The following is a 24826-nucleotide window of genomic DNA, read 5'->3' on the forward strand; positions in this document are numbered from 1 at the left end:
GTCATGTTGGGAGGTATAGAGGTGTGGGGCGCTCACCTGGTGTGTCTGGTGAGTAGTTGTGTCTTTGCTGTGTAACATGGAGAGGCAGAGGGTGTCTGGCACTGTCTGTGGGCTCACTGGGCTGGTTCTCTGTCATGTGAGTCAATCAAGTGAGTCAGAGGCTCCACCCAGCGTTATAGCTCCAGACACACTTTGAGTGACAGATGTAGCCAAATATATAAGAGATATATAACCACACACAGGGATCAGCAGCCTCATAACTCCTCCTACTCCTTCCCTTAGCTCCCCCACCTCCTCCTCATCTACTCTCCATCCTCCGCTCCCTCCTCCTCTCCTCTCCTCCCCCCCTCTCCTCCCCCACAACCTCTCTTCAGCTTCCCTTCCTCCGCTCCTCCTCTCCTCTGCTCCTCCTTTCCTCTGCTTCCCCTCCTTTCTTCTGCTTCCAATCCTCTTCACCCCTCCCCTGCTTTCCCTTCTCCTTGTCTCCGCTCCTCTTCTCCTCAGCTACCACATCTCTTTCCCTCCTCCACTACCCCTCCTCCTCCTCTCCTTTGCTTCCCTCCTGCTCACCTCATCTCCTCCGCACCCCCTCCCCTTCTCTCACTTCTCCGCTTCCCCTCTCTTCCTCTCCCCCTCCCCTCTTCTCCTGCACTTCCCCTCCTCCTCACCCCTCTCCTCTTCTCCTGCTCTCCCTTCTCCTCTCCTCCTCTACTCTCCCTCCTCTTACTCCTCCTCTTCTCTGCTCCCCTTCTCTCTCTCCTCCCCACCACTTTTCGTCGGAGGAGGAGGAGCATTTCAATCGCTGCTGATCATGTACCATGCAGCACCAATGACAAGAGGTACACAGTGCCTTCTGTGCTACTTCTCTACATGTCCGCTTCTCTCCTCCTCCACTCCTTTGCTCCTTCTCTGATCCCCCTCCTCCACTCCTTTGCTCCTTCTTCTCTGATCCCTCTCCTCCTTCCCCTTCTCCTCTCCCCAGCTCTCCCTTTGCCCTCTTTTGCTCTCCTCACCAATTTCCCCACACTTTTCTCTCTCTGACTGCCAGTGAACCTGTGCTGGGGTACAGGAAGAGAAGACCCAGCGCCGGGGAGATGGAGCAGGAAGAGATGACTAGCACAGAAGAAGAGAAAGTGCAGCAGACCCAGTCTGCCCAGGAGCAGGGGCAGCAAAATCATCGCTACCATCGCTGCTGATTGTCACAGGAGGTACCCAGCACCAGCTTGCACTGCGCTCCCTTCTCTGCACCTCCTCCATGCCTCCTCTCCTCCTCCTCTCCCCCTCTTCTTATCTGCTCCTGCTCTCTGTTCTCCCCTCCTCCTCAGCTCCCCAACCACCTCCTCCGCTCCCCCTCCTCCTTTCCTGTTTCCCCCTCCTTTCTTTTGCTTCCAATACTCCTCACCCCCTCCCCTACTTTCCTTTCTTCTTTCCTCTCACTCCTCAGCTCCCCTTCCTCTTCTGCTTCCCCTCCTCCTCTCGCTTCCCTCCTGCTCACCTCCTATACTCCGCACCCCCTCCCCTTCTCTGCTCCTCCACTCCCCCCTCCTCTCCTTCACTTCCCCTCCTCCACACCCCCTCTCCTTTTCTCTCTCTCTCTCCACCCTCTCTCTCTCTCTCCACCCTCTCTCTCTCTCCACCCTCTCTCTCTCCACCCTCTCTCTCTCTCCACCCTCCACCCTCTCTCTCTCTCCCTCTCTCTCTCCACCCTCTCTCTCTCTTTCCACCCTCTCTCTCTCTCTCCACTCTCTCTCTCTCGCCTCACCCTCTCTCTCTCGCCTCACCCTCTCTCTCTCGCCTCACCCCCCCTCTCTCTCTCTCTCGCCTCACCCTCTCTCTCTCGCCTCACCCTCTCTCTCTCGCTTCACCCTCTCTCTCTCTCGCCTCACCCTCTCTCTCTCGCCTCACTCTCTCTCTCTCGCCTCACTCTCTCTCTCTCGCCTCACCCTCTCTCTCTCTCTCGCCTCACCCTCTCTCTCTCGCCTCACCCTCTCTCTCGCCTCACCCTCTCTCTCTCGCCTCACCCTCTCTCCACCCACTCTCTCTCTCTCCACCCTCTCTCGCCTCACCCTCTCTCTCTCTCTCTCTCGCCTCACCCTCTCTCGCCTCACCCTCTCTCTCTCTCGCCTCACCCTCTCTCTCTCTCTCCACCCTCTCTCTCTCCCTCTCTCTCTCCACCCTCTCTCTCTCTCCACCCTCTCTCTCTCTCTCTCCACCCTCTCTCTCTCTCTCTCCACCCTATCTCACTTCACCCTCTCTCTCTCTCACCTCACCCTCTCTCTCTCTCGCCTCACCCTCTCTCTCTCGCCTCTCTCCCTCTCGCCTCACCCTCTCTCTCGCCTCACCCTCTCGCCTCACCCTCTCTCTCTCTCGCCTCACCCTCTCTCTCTCTCGCCTCACCCTATCTCTCGCCTCACCCTCTCTCTCTCCTCACCCTCTCTCTCTCTCGCCTCACCCTCTCTCTCTCTCGCCTCACCCTCTCTCTCGCCTCACCCTCACTCTCTCTCACCCTCACTCTCTCTCTCTCTCGCCTCACCCTCTCTCGCCTCACCCTCTCTCCACCCTCTCTCTCTCGCCTCACCCTCTCTCCACCCTCTCTCTCTCTCTCTCTACCCTCTCTCTCTCCACCCTCTCTCTCCCATTCCCAGCAGTCACCTCTCTGGTCACATCCCCCTGTGTTGCTGTATAATGCCCCAATCCCAGCAGTCACCTCTCCGGTCTCATCCTCTGGTGATACTGTATAATGTCTAATTCCCAGCAGACACCTCTCTGGTTACATTCTTCTGATGTTACTGTATACTGTCCCATACCCAGCAGTCACCTCTCCGGTCACATCCCCCGGTGTTACTGTATAATGTCCCATTTCCATCCCCCCGTGTTACTGTATAATGTCCCAATCCCAGCAGTCTTCTCTCCGGTCACATCCCCAGGTGTTACTGTATAATGTCCCATTCCCAGCTGTATCCTCTCAGGTCACATCCCCCGATGTTACTGTATCATGTCCCATTTACAGCAGTCACCTCCCCCGGTGTTACTGTATAATTCCACATTCCCAGCAGTCACATCTCTGGTCACATCCCCCGATGTTACTGTATAATGCCTCATTCCCAGCGGGCACCTCTCCGGTGTTACTGTATAATTCCCCATTCCAGCAGTCACCTCTCTGGTCACATCCCTCGGTGCTAATGTATAATGTCCCATTCCCAGCAGTCACCTCTCCGGTCTCATCCTCTGGTGTTACTGTATAATGACCCATTCCCAGCAGTCACCTCTCCGGTCACATCCCCTATTGTTACTGTATAATGCCCCATTCCCAGCAGTCACCTCTCCGGTCACATCCCCCGGTGTTACTGTATAATGTTCCATTCCCAGCAGTCATCTCTCTGGTCACAACCCCCGATGTTACTGTATAATGTCCCATTCCCAGCAGTCACCTCCCCCGGTGTTACTGTATAATGACCTATTCCCAGCAGTCACCTCTCCGGTCAGCAGCTGGATGATTTTGTTGGTGAGTTTCAGGATCTTATGGTCATTGTCTCTCTCATTTATCAATGAGTGAGGTTAAGGCACAGTCTTGGAATCCTGGGTCCTGATCCCTCTTCTGAACACATAGGGACGGCTGCTGCTGGGTGTCTCACATTCACCGTCCTTCTTCGGTGGCACATAATCCTAAGTGAGGAGAAAAATGTTAAATCAACTGCACTGATGGTATAGCAGCTCTCATAAATGCAAAGGTTCTGAGGGGTAAAAAAGAGCGATGGGATAAGTTTATACGAGTGACACCTGTAAAGTAAAAATGTATTAGTAAAATAATGTTTACACTCCTTTTGGAGGATGTGAGGTGAGAGAGGGAGATTGTCGTAATGTCCCTACTAACCCTAACCTTACAGAGGCAGCGGTATTCCTCAGCTCAGTTGCTGTCCGCTTCTGGGTGGAATCTTCTGTTGCGGCTTTGGTCCCGGGGCGCGGCTTGCTGACGTCAGCGACTGGCGTGTCGGTACTTCGGGCAGCAGCAAAGTCTCCAACCTGTTTCATGCCTCGCTGGGCACTTTGTCAAGGTGGGGTGACTGATAGAAGTTGCTCCCTGTATGTAAGGAAATGAAGTAGAAATTCACATCCAATTTTAACATTTTGTGTATTTCCAAAATGTAAAGAAATAAAAAAAGTTTGGACATTTTCCGAGCAACAATCTGGTTGGAACAAATATTTTAACGACATTTTGGGTGTCACGAACGGTGAAACGGTGTCAAGGCATGCATTATATGTAATAGTAGAGTGCAAGACTAATAAAAAAGTGAGAGATTTGGTAAGAAATCTCCAGTTTTCTAAAGTGGCAATCATTTACACAGCAAAATCAAACTGGTTTTGCAGTGTAAATGATTGCCGCTTTAAAAAAACCTGGAGATTTCTTACCAAATCTCTCACTTTTTGAATCTCTCATCCTATTAAATCTCACCAATATGTTATCATCAGGTGACATATATAGCATCAGGTGACATATATAGCATCAGGTGACATATATAGCATCAGGTGACATAAGTGGCATCAGGTGACATATATAGTATCAGGTGACATATATAGCATCAGGTGACATTTTAAATACTTTAGCAGGAACCGATGGATCGGAAAAACAGAACCAAAATCTAGTCCAGGCATTCCCAATCACAGTCCTCAAGGCACACCAACAGTGCAGGTTTTGTAGATATCCAGGCTTGAGCACAGGTGACTTAATTAGTATCTGAGGGATTCTGATTAAACCATCTGTGCTGAAGCCTGGATATCACTAAAACCTGCACTGTTGATGTGCCTTGAGGACCGTGATTGGGAATGCCTGATCTAGTCTAATGCAGGGGTAGCCAACTCCAGTCCTCGAGAGCTACCAACAGTGCGTGTTTTCCAGGTTTCCACATAGAATCACAAATGAAGTAATTAGCTCCACCTATGGATCTTTTAAAATGTGTCATTGAGTAATGCGTGCACCTGTGCACAAGCTAGGTGCTCTGAAAAATGTGAATTGTTGGTAGCTATTGAGGACTGAAGTTGGCTACCCCTGGTCTAGTGTGTACGCACAATGCTGATGATGTGCACTCACACAACTTGTCAGCAATGTAACATGGAGCCTGCACCCCCACCGTCGCTCGTTGCGGCTGGCATTAACAAAAGTGTGTATGCACTAGCCGATGCCAGCACCCCACCGGGTCCCATCTCGGAGGATGCCGCTGGGTACAGACATCATCCAGTGCGTATACAGCTATATACTGACTTGTGTTATAGTCTAGTAGCTTTACTTCCATGCCTCATAGCAGTCACATAAAGCTGCTCAGCATGTACTGTACTTATTGTAGCAGTCACATAAAGCTGCTCAGCATGTGCTGTACTTACTGTAGCAATCACATAAATCTGCTCAGCATGTACTGTACTTACTGTAGCAGTCAAATAAAGCTTCTCAGCATGTACCGTACTTACTGTAGCCGTCACATAAAGCTTCTCAGCATGTACCGTACTTACTGTAGCCGTCACATAAAGCTGCTCAGCATGTGCTGTACTTACTGTAGCAGTCACATAAAGCTGCTCAGCATGTCCTGTACTTACTATAGCAGTCACATAAAGCTGCTCAGCATGTGCTGTACTTACTGTAGCCGTCACATAAAGCTGAGAGCATATACTGTACTTACTGTAGAAGTCACATAAAGCTGCTCAGCATGTGCTGTACTTACTGTAGCAGTCACATAAAGCTGCTCAGCATGTGTTGTACTTACTGTAGCAGTCACATAAAGCTGCTCAGCATGTGCTGTACTTACTGTAGCAGTCACGTAAATCTGCTCAGCATGTACTGTACTTACTGTAGCAGTCACATAAAGCTATTCAGCAAGTACTGTACTTACTGTAGCAGTCACATAAAGCTGCTCAGCATGTGCTGTACTTACTGTAGCAGTCACACAAATCTGCTCAGCATGTACTGTACTTACTGTAGCCGTCACATAAAGCTGAGAGCATATACTGTACTTACTGTAGAAGTCACATAAAGCTGCTCAGCATGTGCTGTACTTACTGTAGCAGTCACATAAAGCTGCTCAGCATGTGTTGTACTTACTGTAGCAGTCACATAAAGCTGCTCAGCATGTGCTGTACTTACTGTAGCAGTCACATAAAGCTGCTCAGCATGTGTTTTTTCCAAATGCTTTGCAATATCTCCTTAACGAAAAGAGCTGGAAGGCTGAAAATGCAGATTTAGACTTGTAGGCATTGTGTGAACAAGATAACGTTGAAAAATCGGCCCCAGCTTATTCCGCCTTAGAGAAAACCGCATTGACATTTTTTCCAAATGCTTTGCAATATCTCCTTAACGAAAAGAGCTAGAAGGCTGAAAATGCAGATTTAGACTTGTAGGCATTGTGTGAACAAGATAACGTTGAAAAATCGGCCCCAGCTTATTCCGCCTTAGAGAAAACCGCGTTGACATTTTTTCCAAATGCTTTGCAATATCTCCTTAACGAAAAGAGCTAGAAGGCTGAAAATGCAGATTTAGACTTGTAGGCATTGTGTGAACAAGATAACGTTGAAAAATCGGCCCCAGCTTATTCCGCCTTAGAGAAAACCGCGTTGACATTTTTTCCAAATGCTTTGCAATATCTCCTTAACGAAAAGAGCTGGAAGGCTGAAAATGCAGATTTAGACTTGTAGGCATTGTGTGAACAAGATAACGTTGAAAAATCGGCCCCAGCTTATTCCGCCTTAGAGAAAACCGCGTTGAAATTTTTTCCAAATGCTTTGCAATATCTCCTTAACGAAAAGAGCTAGAAGGCTGAAAATGCAGATTTAGACTTGTAGGCATTGTGTGAACAAGATAACGTTGAAAAATCGGCCCCAGCTTATTCCGCCTTAGAGAAAACCGCGTTGACATTTTTTCCAAATGCTTTGCAATATCTCCTTAACGAAAAGAGCTAGAAGGCTGAAAATGCAGATTTAGACTTGTAGGCATTGTGTGAACAAGATAACGTTGAAAAATCGGCCCCAGCTTATTCCGCCTTAGAGAAAACCGCGTTGACATTTTTTCCAAATGCTTTGCAATATCTCCTTAACGAAAAGAGCTAGAAGGCTGAAAATGCAGATTTAGACTTGTAGGCATTGTGTGAACAAGATTACGTTGAAAAATCGGCCCCAGCTTATTCCGCCTTAGAGAAAACCGCGTTGACATTTTTTCCAAATGCTTTGCAATATCTCCTTAACGAAAAGAGCTAGAAGGCTGAAAATGCAGATTTAGACTTGTAGGCATTGTGTGAACAAGATAACGTTGAAAAATCGGCCCCAGCTTATTCCGCCTTAGAGAAAACCGCGTTGACATTTTTTCCAAATGCTTTGCAATATCTCCTTAACGAAAAGAGCTAGAAGGCTGAAAATGCAGATTTAGACTTGTAGGCATTGTGTGAACAAGATAACGTTGAAAAATCGGCCCCAGCTTATTCCGCCTTAGAGAAAACCGCGTTGACATTTTTTCCAAATGCTTTGCAATATCTCCTTAACGAAAAGAGCTAGAAGGCTGAAAATGCAGATTTAGACTCTTAGGCATTGTGTGAACAAGATAACGTTGAAAAATCGGCCCCAGCTTATTCCGCCTTAGAGAAAACCGCGTTGACATTTTTTCCAAATGCTTTGCAATATCTCCTTAACGAAAAGAGCTAGAAGGCTGAAAATGCAGATTTAGACTTGTAGGCATTGTGTAAACAAGATAACGTTGAAAAATCGGCCCCAGCTTATTCCGCCTTAGAGAAAACCGCGTTGACATTTTTTCCAAATGCTTTGCAATATCTCCTTAACGAAAAGAGCTAGAAGGCTGAAAATGCAGATTTAGACTTGTAGGCATTGTGTGAACAAGATAACGTTGAAAAATCGGCCCCAGCTTATTCCGCCTTAGAGAAAACCGCGTTGACATTTTTTCCAAATGCTTTGCAATATCTCCTTAACGAAAAGAGCTAGAAGGCTGAAAATGCAGATTTAGACTTGTAGGCATTGTGTGAACAAGATAACGTTGAAAAATCGGCCCCAGCTTATTCCGCCTTAGAGAAAACCGCGTTGACATTTTTTCCAAATGCTTTGCAATATCTCCTTAACGAAAAGAGCTGGAAGGCTGAAAATGCAGATTTAGACTTGTAGGCATTGTGTGAACAAGATAGCGTTGAAAAATCGGCCCCAGCTTATTCCGCCTTAGAGAAAACCGCGTTGACATTTTTTCCAAATGCTTTGCAATATCTCCTTAACGAAAAGAGCTAGAAGGCTGAAAATGCAGATTTAGACTTGTAGGCATTGTGTGAACAAGATAACGTTGAAAAATCGGCCCCAGCTTATTCCGCCTTAGAGAAAACCGCGTTGACATTTTTTCCAAATGCTTTGCAATATCTCCTTAACGAAAAGAGCTAGAAGGCTGAAAATGCAGATTTAGACTTGTAGGCATTGTGTGAACAAGATAACGTTGAAAAATCGGCCCCAGCTTATTCCGCCTTAGAGAAAACCGCGTTGACATTTTTTCCAAATGCTTTGCAATATCTCCTTAACGAAAAGAGCTAGAAGGCTGAAAATGCAGATTTAGACTTGTAGGCATTGTGTGAACAAGATAACGTTGAAAAATCGGCCCCAGCTTATTCCGCCTTAGAGAAAACCGCGTTGACATTTTTTCCAAATGCTTTGCAATATCTCCTTAACGAAAAGAGCTGGAAGGCTGAAAATGCAGATTTAGACTTGTAGGCATTGTGTGAACAAGATAGCTTTGAAAAATCGGCCCCAGCTTATTCCGCCTTAGAGAAAACCGCGTTGACATTTTTTCCAAATGCTTTGCAATATCTCCTTAACGAAAAGAGCTGGAAGGCTGAAAATGCAGATTTAGACTTGTAGGCATTGTGTGAACAAGATAACGTTGAAAAATCGGCCCCAGCTTATTCCGCCTTAGAGAAAACCGCGTTGACATTTTTTCCAAATGCTTTGCAATATCTCCTTAACGAAAAGAGCTAGAAGGCTGAAAATGCAGATTTAGACTTGTAGGCATTGTGTGAACAAGATAACGTTGAAAAATCGGCCCCAGCTTATTCCGCCTTAGAGAAAACCGCGTTGACATTTTTTCCAAATGCTTTGCAATATCTCCTTAACGAAAAGAGCTAGAAGGCTGAAAATGCAGATTTAGACTTGTAGGCATTGTGTGAACAAGATAACGTTGAAAAATCGGCCCCAGCTTATTCCGCCTTAGAGAAAACCGCGTTGACATTTTTTCCAAATGCTTTGCAATATCTCCTTAACGAAAAGAGCTAGAAGGCTGAAAATGCAGATTTAGACTTGTAGGCATTGTGTGAACAAGATAACGTTGAAAAATCGGCCCCAGCTTATTCCGCCTTAGAGAAAACCGCGTTGACATTTTTTCCAAATGCTTTGCAATATCTCCTTAACGAAAAGAGCTAGAAGGCTGAAAATGCAGATTTAGACTTGTAGGCATTGTGTGAACAAGATAACGTTGAAAAATCGGCCCCAGCTTATTCCGCCTTAGAGAAAACCGCGTTGACATTTTTTCCAAATGCTTTGCAATATCTCCTTAACGAAAAGAGCTAGAAGGCTGAAAATGCAGATTTAGACTCTTAGGCATTGTGTGAACAAGATAACGTTGAAAAATCGGCCCCAGCTTATTCCGCCTTAGAGAAAACCGCGTTGACATTTTTTCCAAATGCTTTGCAATATCTCCTTAACGAAAAGAGCTAGAAGGCTGAAAATGCAGATTTAGACTTGTAGGCATTGTGTAAACAAGATAACGTTGAAAAATCGGCCCCAGCTTATTCCGCCTTAGAGAAAACCGCGTTGACATTTTTTCCAAATGCTTTGCAATATCTCCTTAACGAAAAGAGCTAGAAGGCTGAAAATGCAGATTTAGACTTGTAGGCATTGTGTGAACAAGATAACGTTGAAAAATCGGCCCCAGCTTATTCCGCCTTAGAGAAAACCGCGTTCACACAATGCCTACAAGTCTAAATCTGCATTTTCAGCCTTCTAGCTCTTTTCGTTAAGGAGATATTGCAAAGCATTTGGAAAAAATGTCAACGCGGTTTTCTCTAAGGCGGAATAAGCTGGGGCCGATTTTTCAACGTTATCTTGTTCACACAATGCCTACAAGTCTAAATCTGCATTTTCAGCCTTCCAGCTCTTTTTGTGAAGGAGATATTGCAAAGCATTTGGAAAAAATGTCAACGCGGTTTTCTCTAAGGCGGAATAAGCTGGGGCCGATTTTTCAACGTTATCTTGTTCACACAATGCCTACAAGTCTAAATCTGCATTTTCAGCCTTCTAGCTCTTTTCGTTAAGGAGATATTGCAAAGCATTTGGAAAAAATGTCAACGCGGTTTTCTCTAAGGCGGAATAAGCTGGGGCCGATTTTTCAACGTTATCTTGTTCACACAATGCCTACAAGTCTAAATCTGCATTTTCAGCCTTCTAGCTCTTTTCGTTAAGGAGATATTGCAAAGCATTTGGAAAAAATGTCAACGCGGTTTTCTCTAAGGCGAACAAACAAAATAACAGAAGGGGGGACATTATGATGTTACCGTGTACCTATAACATATTTAAAAAGTATCCCTTAACCCAGTGGTGTCAAAGTCACGGCCCTACAGCTGTTGTGGAAGTACACATCCCTACATGCCCTGCCACAGATTTTATATAATGGATCGCTAAAATCTGTGGTAGGGCATGCTGGGAAGTGTAGTTCCACAACAGCTGGAGGGCCATGAGTTTGACACCACTGCTAAACCCCTTAATGCCCATTACATGTAATCACAACCCACCACCTAGCATCATGCCACACCTCTTCCCTTAGCCCAAAGCAGATTAATCTTGCACCTCCTCTACCCTTCTTCGCTCCCCCCCCCCCCAAGACATACTCTTCGCCAGTCGTGACCGAAGAGTGCACTCACATAGAATCGGTCGCAGGTGGGGGTACTGCAGCATCTGTCGGATAGGGCACCTCTCTCCTCCTCAGCGTCGTTCCTAGCAGCGTTGGGCTGTGTTCTCTGCCGCAGCGCCCTGGGGGCGGAGTTGGGGCAGCTGTCTCCCCGCCTGTATCCTTCCCGTCTATGTTGGGCGGTGTCCTGAGCAACCTCCTGGGGGTCCTCAGTGGCAGCAAGGTTTTAGTAGCATCCTGAAGGGGAGGGAAGAGGAGGAAAACATCCATATTTAAAAAAAAAATGCTGGTCTACAACAGTATGTAAAAATAGCGGCATACTGAGTTTAGGAGAATCCTGTTCAAAAACTTGCAAAGAGATGGTGCCAGTGTGCACGCTCAGAGAGCAGATAAAGGGCGGGAAGGGGATTAAAAATAGGTCCTGGCATTTAAAGTACACAGGCCCACCTTGGTGTCAATAGTGTCAACACAGTTGTGCGCGAGCGCTCAGGAAAAGAGGGTGTGGACACTCAAAATTGGCCTTGTGTAGTGTTCCACACCATATACCACTTCTACACATTCTGCAACAAAATAATAGACCCCATTATACTTGCCCCTTACACATTATGCCAAACGTATTGAGCCAAAATTCACATAATGCCACGCGGATTGAGCCAAAATTCACATAATGCCACGTGGATTATTCTTTATTCCCAGCGGTGGCAGGCGGCATTTCAAGGAAAAAACCCCTAACCCCATTGCACCTACCCCACACTGTCCCCCATCGCAGCAGCCCCACACTGTCCCCATCGCACCAGCCCCACACTGTAGTCTCCCATCACACCAGCCCCACACTGTCCCCATCACACCAGCCCCACACTGTAGTCTCCCCATTGCACCTGCTCCACACTGTAGTCTCCCCATTGCTCCAGCCCGCACTGTAGTCTCCCCATTGCAACAGCCCCACACTGTCACCATCGCACCAGCCCCACACTGTCTTTCATCACAACAGCCCCTTAAATTGTAAGCCATCAAAATGTCACCCTTATACTGTATGTAGAAATGGAGGAGGGCGGCTGGTGCAGCAGTAAACGGGAGGCCGAGGCAGCAGCGTGGGAGGGTGGAGGAAGGAGAGGCAGTCAGGACATGGTGGCAGCGGGGGTAGCCGGCGACATCATGCAGCAGTCTGACTGTACTTACCACCAGACGGTCCACACCAGGGCAGCGCTGCAGGGCTGACCAGTCTCCTCCTGTGGTCCAGGCGGCGCAGCTCCCGGAAGTACGCGTCCACTGTCCTGTGATCTGGAAGACGGGGCAGCTGGGAGGCGGCACACGCGGATTGGCTCCTCTGTCAATCACAGGTCATGTATACATGTGTCCAATCCTCACAGACAAGGGCGGGCATACAGCCTATCTAGCAGGCAGCCCAGCCCTAGAAACAGAATGTATTCCTAAATCACTCACCAAGGTAACCCATTGTACTAACCTAGTGCACGTGTAACACCCCATAACTGTGGAATAATAGGTGCCGTGTATTCCAGTTAACCAGGGGTTAATATACCTCAGCACCAGGCACAGCTCAGCCCTAAAGAGTTAAACACAGACAGGCTGGAGTGTGACAGGAAGAGAGAGGTCAGAGGTGACCTGAGCCAGCAGCATGAGAGTAGGAGGAAAGCTAGCACATGAAGAGGAGACTTCTCCTGCAGCTGAGTGACACTGTGCTTAAGGAGTAAGCAGTGTAGCCTGTGAGTGTGTGGAGAACTCCTGTATAGAGAGATAGAGGAGGACAACAGCGTAGCATCGGTGACCCCTGACCTGCCAGACGCTTTAGCAGCAGAGAGCTCCAGCAATAAATTACTGACTGTGAGGCCTGTGAGAGAAGGAGCCAGTCGTGCAGAGTGCACACAGTCCAAGAGAATACAGCAGCTCAAGGCCGAGCAGTGAGAGCCCAGCACACAGCAGAGTCTGGACACCAGAGAAGACAGGAGGCAGAGACTGGTCAGAACCAGCAGCAGCTACAGGTACACTACTGCACACTGCCCCCAACTAGCACACCCAGTTAGGTTGCCTGCCTGACACCTAATACAGCCAGCAGCCCTGTGTAGCTGAGTGTGGCAACGCTGAGGCGCCCGCACTAGCAGTCCCCGGAGGGTACACAGCAATGGGCGAAGATTCACTGACCCCAGCCGGAGTCAAGACCTCCCCAGTCTTTCCCAAGACCTCCCCTTCACCGTCTTTACCCATTCCTCATAGCAGAATCCCAGAATTGCCACTGTAGTGGGTTTAGTGAAAACCCATAAGAGAAGCTAGGACAATCCCTCAGGATTTCTGATAGTTCACTTTTTCTTCACCTTTAAAGTATAGTTAATGGAACACTAGTGCCACCCGGTGGCTTAAGGACCAAACTGCGACCTCATATAGAATTAATAGGAAAAGCCGGCAACTACATTAAGTCCTATGCATAGGCCTCCGTCGGGACTGACCGGTCTTATTAACAGAGAGTGTACCCGGGTACTTAGAGTGAGTTGAGTATTGATTTTATGGTAATTCGCTAAACTATTTGTTAGTATAACAGTTGGTTGTAATGTTCACTCATACTCGGTATTATCACTGTATCCAGGTGTAAATTAGTGGACCAGCTCGCCGGTCCAGCAGCGTAGTGGAAGTAGTTTCTCAAACTGCAGTGATAGGCCGAGTATGGAGTGACTCAGAGTTACCGGTAGCTCCATTGTCCTTTTATGGTATATCGCATTTGTATGCATAGTGTGAGTTGTATTGCATTGATTCGGTAGCTCCATTGTCCTTTTATGGTATATCGCATTTGTATGCATAGTGTGAGTTGTATTGCATTGATTGTATTCTGATATTGTGGAATTGTTGTGATGTCATTACGTAAAGAAGGCAGCCGTTCCCAATGGCCGTGTTACAATAAAAGGTCAAAGTAATTATTTTGTCGACTGTTCTGTGCCACCATCCTGTATCATGAGAAGACTCCTGACTGGAATCCGTGGTACCAGGGAAACACGACCCCCACCGCATCCCACCAGGTAACCCTATCCAGGTGTTTACAGTTCTCTGGCGTCACGAACAGGATATAGTCGACGCGGAGTATAATCCGATATCAGGATGGACACAGTACAGGTTGGGGGTGGACAGCCACCCGTTGTGCCCCCCAACGGCGACCAACAGGCTGCCCCCCCAGTGGCAGTACCTGCTCCAGCAGCAACCCCTCATGCTCCCATCACGCTACCCTACTACTTTGGGGCCCCATGGATGCTGACCTACAGCGGGGACTCCAACAAGGGAGCCACGTTCACAGCGTTTAAGAACCAGCAGAAATCCATGTCCCAGCTCTACACACCGAGCGAAGAACAGAGGGTACAAATCTTAATCGGCCAACTCACAGGCTCCGCCCTCAGTGAGGTTGAGTCGTGGGCCGATGACCAAAAGACGAGCACTGACGAGATTCTGAATCGGCTGGCCACGATCTTTGAGACCGCTACCCTCCCAGAGCTGAAGATGCAACTATACGGACGAAAACAACGGCCGGGTGAAACCCTCCGGGATTTCGCCCTGAGTCTACAGGCGACCCTGAAACTCATACAAGCGGCTGACAAAGATGAAATTCGCAATGGCGACGAAGCCCTGGCCATACAGTTCGTCGAAGGAGTATCGAACCCCACCATTAAGACCCTTCTACGGCTCCTGAAGATGCAAATGCTGGGTAAATCCTTTGCCGATTTTAAAAACATTGCCATTGCCACCGTCGGGAACCACTCCGACCCTGAGGTGGAGTATCCGGAGATGGTGGGGTTTCGAGGACCAGTGGCTATGAACCCAGAACAGTCCGGGAAGCCAAAGGACCGGGCCATACAGCATAGCCAGCAGTCATCGGGAGACCCCGGTCAGGTCCTCCAGCGCCAGGTAGAAGACCTAGCCATTGAGATGGCCGCAATGCAGCGAGAGATGCACCAGGTAGCACGGCAAACTGCGCCGGACAGCGGGGGAGCCAGATGGAAGGCAGAACGACGGCAGGCGAACCGAAACCGCTGGGAGCCACCTCGGGAGTCTGGTCGACGGGCAACCGACCAGTTTGACTACCAAGACCGACCTATTTGCCAGCGGTCTCAGGAAGTGGGGCACGTTGAAAGGGACTGTCCACCTGATCCTAAACTCCAATGCCCCGAGGGAGAGGGCCGAACCTCGGGGGGAACAGGAAGAGTAGGTCCAGGTGAAGACGGGCAGACCTACTATGGCAGACAGAGCCATATAAGTGTAGGCGAATTATCTGCCAGGTTAGACCGTGACCCTCCCGTTCGCATGAAAAGTCGAGGGAAAGTTATCTGGTTCCACGTCCAACGTGGATTTGGGTTCGTTGAGTGTATTGACCCAAAGCGAGACATCTTCGTCCACTACACTGCCATCCAGAAGAGTGACCCAAGGAAATTATACCGAAGCCTGAGGGCTGGAGAGATGGTAGAATTTGACGTCGTCAGAGGTGAGAAGGGCCTCCAAGCAGTGAACGTCACTGGCCCTGGTGGTACTCCTGTTCGAGGCAACAGATACGCTGCAAGAAACAAGTGGTATGGGAGCCACCCACTTCGCCGCAGCCATCCCCAAGACCAACCTCGGGGGAATAGTATGCACTCCAAGAAAACAGCAAGCATGGCAGGAAACACAAAGGAAGGGCCGTATGTATGTAGCCAGCGGTACTCTCATGCCCGAGTGCAGAACGAGCTGATGAAAGAGGACCCATCACGAGGCGAAGTACACCCCAAATGGAAAACCCGCCCTTATATGGCCACTAAGAGGCCTACGTCGACAACCGGGAGCTACCAGATGGGAGATCCAGATGGAACCCGACAGCAGCGGATCCATCGCAACCATCATAAGTCACACCCCAACCGAACCCAGTTGCCCCTCAAGTCAAGCAGCAAAGTGAGCGATAATGACGGCCAGAATCTCATCCTGAACATGTTGCAGAGTACGGTGGAGCTGTCACCGAATGGGGGGTGGTCAACATTCCTCCCAACAGGGGTGCCACTGTTGTGGTATAGAGCATAGTCATACTTATATAAATGTTATTGAATGTTTTGCACCATTGTTCATCCGTCGACAATGTTGCCGACACTGTTTAGTCACCTTGGTAATGTATCTGTTTGTAAATTATACCTTGATTCAAGCAACAGACTCAGTGGTTCCAGAAAGTTATCACAGCTCAGGACTTGTGTTTGTATTGGTGTGCGCGAGGACACGCACATTAAAAAGTATAGGCGGATGTAACACCCCATAACTGTGGAATAATAGGTGCTGTGTATTCCAGTTAACCAGGGGTTAATATACCTCAGCACCAGGCACAGCTCAGCCCTAAAGAGTTAAACACAGACAGGCTGGAGTGTGACAGGAAGAGAGAGGTCAGAGGTGACCTGAGCCAGCAGCATGAGAGTAGGAGGAAAGCTAGCACATGAAGAGGAGACTTCTCCTGCAGCTGAGTGACACTGTGCTTAAGGAGTAAGCAGTGTAGCCTGTGAGTGTGTGGAGAACTCCTGTATAGAGAGATAGAGGAGGACAACAGCGTGGCATCGGTGACCCCTGACCTGCCAGACGCTTTAGCAGCAGAGAGCTCCAGCAATAAATTACTGCCTGTGAGGCCTGTGAGAGAAGGAGCCAGTCGTGCAGAGTGCACACAGTCCAAGAGAATACAGCAGCTCAAGGCCGAGCAGTGAGAGCCCAGCACACAGCAGAGTCTGGACACCAGAGAAGACAGGAGGCAGAGACTGGTCAGAACCAGCAGCAGCTACAGGTACACTACTGCACACTGCCCCCAACTAGCACACCCAGTTAGGTTGCCTGCCTGACACCTAATACAGCCAGCAGCCCTGTGTAGCTGAGTGTGGCAACGCTGAGGCGCCCGCACTAGCAGTCCCCGGAGGGTACACAGCAATGGGCGAAGATTCACTGACCCCAGCCGGAGTCAAGACCTCCCCAGTCTTTCCCAAGACCTCCCCTTCACCGTCTTTACCCATTCCTCATAGCAGAATCCCAGAATTGCCACTGTAGTGGGTTTAGTGAAAACCCATAAGAGAAGCTAGGACAATCCCTCAGGATTTCTGATAGTTCACTTTTTCTTCACCTTTAAAGTATAGTTAATGGAACACTAGTGCCACCCGGTGGCTTAAGGACCAAACTGCGACCTCATATAGAATTAATAGGAAAAGCCGGCAACTACATTAAGTCCTATGCATAGGCCTCCGTCGGGACTGACCGGTCTTATTAACAGAGAGTGTACCCGGGTACTTAGAGTGAGTTGAGTATTGATTTTATGGTAATTCGCTAAACTATTTGTTAGTATAACAGTTGGTTGTAATGTTCACTCATACTCGGTATTATCACTGTATCCAGGTGTAAATTAGTGGACCAGCTCGCCGGTCCAGCAGCGTAGTGGAAGTAGTTTCTCAAACTGCAGTGATAGGCCGAGTATGGAGTGACTCAGAGTTACCGGTAGCTCCATTGTCCTTTTATGGTATATCGCATTTGTATGCATAGTGTGAGTTGTATTGCATTGATTGTATTCTGATATTTTGGAATTGTTGTGATGTCATTACGTAAAGAAGGCAGCCGTTCCCAATGGCCGTGTTACAATAAAAGGTCAAAGTAATTATTTTGTCGACTGTTCTGTGCCACCATCCTGTATCATGAGAAGACTCCTGACTGGAATCCGTGGTACCAGGGAAACACGACCCCCACCGCATCCCACCAGGTAACCCTATCCAGGTGTTTACACACGCACTACTCGATTTGTCATACACTGTTCCCAAATCATAGTTTGATAAGCCGCGTGGTCGCATTGTCCCATTTGGGATGCTGCACCTTAGAAGGGACTAGGGTTGCACTGGCCTCTAGGGGTACAGAGGGAACCCCGCAGTGGACCCACCTCATCCTCTAGGGACCCTTATTCATACTGTGCAGCTGAATTATACATATGTTACATTATATGGCACAACACCGTGACGTTCAGTGTGCACGCAGGTGTGATACATCGGAGCGGCCCATCGCTTTATAAGGATTGTTGCGTTGTGTACCCAGCTTTAGAGAATAACTATAGAATTGTGCTAGATAATTAGTAGTCAATAAATAATATAAAGACCCCAGCAATTGTAACGCAGGTAATGAACTATACCTGTGTGCGCTTAGTAAGGTGCGCTAGTTAATCCACTAAGCTTCCAGATGCATCGGGCAGGTAAGCGATGTCAGGAGGCTGATTCTAATCGTGTAGTTGGGGTAGAGATTGTAGTATGTATTCCCACACACACGTGCGCAAACATACGTTGCTAAGGTTGGCGATCGATGGGCTGCATTATTATTATCATCCTTTATTTATATGCTGCACCAAGGGATCCAAAGCTACCAATACAAAGTACATTACAAATAGGCAAAACATCGATGGTTTGTGATGCTAGAGAGCTGCTGTTGGTAGATGCGGCCCATTGGGGGCAGTGCTAAGCTAAGGACTCTGCAAAAGATGGCATCAGCCATCGATGGTTAACAACCAAATACATATTACTTTTTACGATTAGAGGAATGGAAGGAGAAACAAGGGGAAGACACTAGTTAGTCAAAAATGGTGGGGGAAGTAGGTGTTCTTCCCTACAGAAGGTACAACCATCAATTGGTGCAAACCATCGATGGCTCACTGTTTATAATTCCATACCATCAAGGTTTTTCACTGATCACACCATTGATAATTACCCCCGTGGGTGGCCATCCATTTGTCATATAGACAAGGATTATATATATACTAGGTGATTCATCGCGCCCTACGGGCGCTCATCACACCGTCGTAAGGGGCTGCGCCCCCTTAATTTGTGAACATTTGTATATGAGAAAGATGGTTAGAATTGTATGAAAGATGGCCTGCATTGCAACTTGAGTTATAGGTGAAATGTGTTAAATAGAGAGCATATGATGTGGAAGGGGGTGTGTCTTGTTTTGTTTAATTAAAAAGCGGTTACAGAGTAAGATGTACATTGATAGTGTGGATGGTACAGTGACATTTGTGGGTGTGTGTGGGGGGGGGGGGGGCTGTGTGTGCATGTTGTTTAGGTGTGTGTGTTCAATAGTATAGTAGGGTGTTTCTGAGTCAGCGGCTCCCCACTGGCGGAGGTCACGACACAGGAAAACAGGAGGCTGGGTAGTGATCGGGGGGTCCGTGAATTGCGGGAGGGGGGGGGGGGCACGGGGCGCGATAATTCACCTAGTTGGTTATATATTCTTGTAGAAGGATGGTAGGATGTTGCTGTCATTCAGAATGCATTTACATAAACAGTAATAGTAGCAGGTAAAGGTCTGACTTAAAACACCTACAGTGAAACAGAACAGGTGTTATATATTATACAAAGAATTGGTTGATGATGTGTAGGTGGACGTGCACATAGTTCATAGTTGTCACTGGAAAAAAATTGCTACAAGAAAAAATCAACACAGAAAGTTCAACACATGTGGCACTTCATCGGTGTCCATGTCGACACATGAGAATGAATATGAAAACATTCAAAAAAAAGAAAAATAAATCTTCAAAAACTCATGTCAACCTTTTTCATTGTCGACCATAGCCGTGCCAGTGTTTTGCATGTGCCATTTAATCCTGGGGTTGCCGTGAATCGCGCACGGGGGTGGGGGGGGAGGGAGGAGGTGAGGGGTGTCCGCGAATCACGGGAGGAGGGGTCGTGGGTGGATGCCGTGAATTGCGGGAGGGGGGGTCGCGGGGGGAGGGGTGGGTGCCGCGAATCGTGGCACCGTGAACCGTGGGAGGGGGGGCCCGGGGGGTTGTCGCGAATCGTGGGAGGGGGGGATCGTGGGAGTCACCGGGTGTGCTGCGAATCGCCACAAGAAAAAATCAACACAGAAAGGTCAACACATGTAAATGTTGACATAAGTGTGGCACTTCATTGGTGTCCATGTCGACACATGAGAATGAATATGAAAACATTGAAAAAGTGAAAAAGAAATCTTGTCAACCTTTTTCATTGTCGACCATAGCCATGTCAGTGTTTTGCATGTGCCATTTAATCGTGGGGATGCCGTGAATGGGGGGGGGGGGGGGGGGAGGTGCATACCCAACATGACCCTCTCCAGGAGGGACACATTGCTCTGTTTCTGGACTTTCTTCTTAATTTATGGATTACCATCACCTGTGCTTAAACACCTTTCTTGTCAAGTACCCTGTTTAAAATGACAGGTGATGACAATCATAAATTAAGATGGAAGTCCACAAACAGAGCATTCTGTCCCTCCTGGAGAGGGTCATGTTGGGAGGTATAGAGGTGTGGGGCGCTCACCTGGTGTGTCTGGTGAGTAGTTGTGTCTTTGCTGTGTAACATGGAGAGGCAGAGGGTGTCTGGCACTGTCTGTGGGCTCACTGGGCTGGTTCTCTGTCATGTGAGTCAATCATGTGAGTCAGAGGCTCCACCCAGCGTTATAGCTCCAGACACACTTTGAGTGACAGATGTAGCCAAATATATAAGAGATATATAACCACACACAGGGATCAGCAGCCTCATAACTCCTCCTACTCCTTCCCTTAGCTCCCCCACCTCCTCCTCATCTACTCTCCATCCTCCGCTCCCTCCTCCTCTCCTCTCCTCCCCCCCTCTCCGCCCCCACAACCTCTCTTCAGCTTCCCTTCCTCCGCTCCTCCTCTCCTCTGCTCCTCCTTTCCTCTGCTTCCCCTCCTTTCTTCTGCTTCCAATCCTCTTCACCCCTCCCCTGCTTTCCCTTCTCCTTGTCTCCGCTCCTCTTCTCCTCAGCTACCACATCTCTTTACCTCCTCCACTACCCCTCCTCCTCCTCTCCTTTGCTTCCCTCCTGCTCACCTCATCTCCTCCGCACCCCTTCCCCTTCTCTCACTTCTCCGCTTTCCCTCTCTTCCTCTCCCCCTCCCCCTCACCCCTCTCCTCTTCTCCTGCTCTCCCTTCTCCTCTCCTCCTCTACTCTGCTCCCCATCCTCTTACTCCTCTCCCTCCTCCTCTTCTCTGCTCCCCTTCTCTCTCTCCTCCCCACCACTTTTCGTCGGAGGAGGAGGAGCATTTCAATCGCTGCTGATCATGTACCATGCAGCACCAATGACAAGAGGTACACAGTGCCTTCTGTGCTACTTCTCTACATGTCCGCTTCTCTCCTCCTCCACTCCTTTGCTCCTTCTCTGATCCCCCTCCTCCACTCCTTTGCTCCTTCTTCTCTGATCCCTCTCCTCCTCTCCTCCTTCCCCTCCTCCTCTCCCCAGCTCTCCCTTTCCCCTCTTTTGCTCTCCTCACCAATTTCCCCACACTTTTCTCTCTCTGACTGCCAGTGAACCTGTGCTGGGGTACAGGAAGAGAAGACCCAGCGCCGGGGAGATGGAGCAGGAAGAGATGACTAGCACAGAAGAAGAGAAAGTGCAGCAGACCCAGTCTGCCCAGGAGCAGGGGCAGCAAAATCATCGCTACCATCGCTGCTGATTGTCACAGGAGGTACCCAGCACCAGCTTGCACTGCGCTCCCTTCTCTGCACCTCCTCCATGCCTCCTCTCCTCCTCCTCTCCCCCTCTTCTTGTCTGCTCCTGCTCTCTGTTCTCCCCTCTTCCAATACTCCTCACACCCTCCCCTACTTTCTTTTCTTCTTTCCTCTCACTCCTCAGCTCCCCTTCCTCTTCTGCTTCCCCTCCTCCTCTCGCTTCCCTCCTGCTCACCTCCTATACTCCGCACCCCCTCCCCTTCTCTGCTCCTCCACTCCCCCTCCTCTCCTTCACTTCCCCTCCTCCACACCCCCTCTCCTTTTCTCTCTCTCTCTCTCCACCCTCTCTCTCTCTCCACCCTCTCTCTCTCTCTCTCCACCCTCTCTCTCTCCACCCTCTCTCTCTCTCTCTCCACCCTCTCTCTCTCCACCCTCCACCCTCTCTCTCTCTCCCTCTCTCTCTACCCTCTCTCTCTCTCTCGCCTCACTCTCTCTCTCTCGCCTCACCCTCTCTCTCTCTCTCTCGCCTCACCCTCTCTCTCTCTCTCGCCTCACCCTCTCTCTCTCTCTCTCTCCACCCTCTCTCTCTCGCCTCACCCTCTCTCCACCCTCTCTCTCTCTCTCTCCACCCTCTCTCTCTCTCTCTCACCCTCTCTCTCTCTCGCCTCACCCTCTCTCTCTCTCCACCCTCTCTCTCTCTCTCTCCACCCTCTCTCTCTCCCTCTCTCTCTCTCTCCACCCTCTCTCTCTCTCTCTCCACCATCTCTCTCTCTCCACCCTCTCTCTCTCTATCCACCCTCTCTCTCTCCACCCTCTCTCTCTCCACCCTCTCTCTCTCCACCCTATCTCACCTCACCCTCTCTCTCTCTCACCTCACCCTCTCTCTCTCGCCTCACCCTCTCTCTCTCGCCTCTCTCCCTCTCGCCTCACCCTCTCTCTCTCTCGCCTCACCCTCTCTCTCTCGCCTCACCCTCTCTCTCTCTCGCCTCACCCTCTCTCTCTCTCTCGCCTCACCCTCTCTCTCTCCTCACCCTCTCTCTCTCTCTCGCCTCACCCTCTCTCTCTCTCGCCTCACCCTCACTCTCTCTCACCCTCTCTCTCTCGCCTCACCCTCTCTCGCCTCACCCTCTCTCTCTCTCCACCCTCTCTCTCTCGCCTCACCCTCTCTCCACCCTCTCTACCCTCTCTCTCTCCACCCTCTCTCTCCCATTCCCAGCAGTCACCTCTCTGGTCACATCCCCCTGTGTTGCTGTATAATGCCCCAATCCCAGCAGTCACCTCTCCGGTCTCATCCTCTGGTGATACTGTATAATGTCTCATTCCCAGAAGACACCTCTCTGGTTACATTCTTCTGATGTTACTGTATACTGTCCCATACCCAGCAGTCACCTCTCCGGTCACATCCCCCGGTGTTACTGTATAATGTCCCATTTCCATCCCCCCGTGTTACTGTATAATGTCCCAATCCCAGCAGTCTTCTCTCCGGTCACATCCACAGGTGTTACTGTATAATGTCCCATTCCCAGCTGTATCCTCTCAGGTCACATCCCCCGATGTTACTGTATCATGTCCCATTTACAGCAGTCACCTCCCCCGGTGTTACTGTATAATTCCACATTCCCAGCAGTCACATCTCTGGTCACATCCCCCGATGTTACTGTATAATGCCTCATTCCCAGCGGGCACCTCTCCGGTGTTACTGTATAATTCCCCATTCCAGCAGTCACCTCTCTGGTCACATCCCTCGGTGCTAATGTATAATGTCCCATTCCCAGCAGTCACCTCTCTGGTCACACCCCCCCCCCCCCCCCATTGTTACTGTATAATGCCCCATTCCCAGCAGTCACCTCTCCGGTCTCATCCTCTGGTGTTACTGTATAATGACCCATTCCCAGCAGTCACCTCTCCGGTCACATCCCCTATTGTTACTGTATAATGCCCCATTCCCAGCAGTCACCTCTCCGGTCACATCCCCCGGTGTTACTGTATTATGTTCCATTCCCAGCAGTCATCTCTCTGGTCACAACCCCCGATGTTACTGTATAATGTCCCATTCCCAGCAGTCACCACCCCCGGTGTTACTGTATAATGACCTATTCCCAGCAGTCACCTCTCCGGTCAGCAGCTGGATGATTTTGTTGGTGAGTTTCAGGATCTTATGGTCATTGTCTCTCTCATTTATCAATGAGTGAGGTTAAGGCACAGTCTTGGAATCCTGGGTCCTGATCCCTCTTCTGAACACATAGGGACGGCTGCTGCTGGGTGTCTCACATTCACCGTCCTTCTTCGGTGGCACATAATCCTAAGTGAGGAGAAAAATGTTAAATCAACTGCACTGATGGTATAGCAGCTCTCATAAATGCAAAGGTTCTGAGGGGTAAAAAAGAGCGATGGGATAAGTTTATACGAGTGACACCTGTAAAGTAAAAATGTATTAGTAAAATAATGTTTACACTCCTTTTGGAGGATGTGAGGTGAGAGAGGGAGATTGTCGTGCTGTCCCTACTAACCCTAACCTTACAGAGGCAGCGGTATTCCTCAGCTCAGTTGCTGTCCGCTTCTGGGTGGAATCTTCTGTTGCGGCTTTGGTCCCGGGGCGCGGCTTGCTGACGTCAGCGACTGGCGTGTCGGTACTTCGGGCAGCAGCAAAGTCTCCAACCCGTTTCATGCCTCGCTGGGCACTTTGTCAAGGTGGGGTGACTGATAGAAGTTGCTCCCTGTATGTAAGGAAATGAAGTAGAAATTCACATCCAATTTTAACATTTTGTGTATTTCAAAAATGTAAAGAAATAAAAAAAGTTTGGACATTTTCCGAGCAACAATCTGGTTGGAACAAATATTTTAACGACATTTTGGGTGTCACGAACGGTGAAACGGTATCAAGGCATGCATTATATGTAATAGTAGAGTGCAAGACTAATAAAAACACTAATAAAGAGATTACATCTCCATATGTGCCAAAGTGGTTTGTGCAAAATGCTAGTGAACAGCTAATGAACCCAATACACCAATCATGTCCAAACTATGGCCCGCCAGCTTTTGTGAAACTGCAAGTCCCATCATGCCTTGCCACAGTTTTGCTATTAGGGAATACTAAAACTATGTCAAGGCATGCTGGGATGTGTAGTTTCAAAACAGCTGAAGGGCCACATTTTGGACATGCCTGCAACATACGCTCAGTGACAAACAAGCTTTAAAATCAAAGTCAATTGTTTGGTGACCCGACTCCCAGGCTGCACCTCACCTGGATTTCTCCTCGCACCCTTCACGCACAGTAGGGCAATAAGCTGCATCTAGTTTATTTAGGGCGCAAAAATGCAGCCGACAAGACCAGGGCAAGTGCTGCGAACAATTCATTAGCTCCCACTACATTAGGCAAGAGCTACGGGTGCACAAAACAATTGAATCACCATTATATGTTGTTTAGCA

At 48.9% G+C, this 24826-nt stretch overlaps 1 long non-coding RNA gene across 1 annotated transcript in view; it reads right to left on the reverse strand.

The window, feature by feature from the left end:
* The window catches only part of LOC146053718 (uncharacterized), a 45226-nt gene extending 21117 nt beyond the window's left edge, over positions 1 to 24109 (reverse strand). Inside the window, exons 1-4 of the long non-coding RNA XR_014467754.1 lie at positions 23914 to 24109; positions 23508 to 23699; positions 3881 to 4081; positions 3475 to 3666 (exon numbers count right to left, since the gene is read on the reverse strand). This is a non-coding gene — a long non-coding RNA (uncharacterized LOC146053718). The remainder of the gene's footprint in view (positions 1 to 3474; positions 3667 to 3880; positions 4082 to 23507; positions 23700 to 23913) is intronic.
* Positions 24110 to 24826: the final 717 nt, after the last annotated feature.

The sequence above is a fragment of the Crinia signifera genome, unplaced genomic scaffold, assembly GCF_055691185.1.
Source record: "Crinia signifera unplaced genomic scaffold, ASM5569118v1 HAP2_SCAFFOLD_174, whole genome shotgun sequence".
Lineage (NCBI taxonomy): Eukaryota > Metazoa > Chordata > Amphibia > Anura > Myobatrachidae > Crinia > Crinia signifera.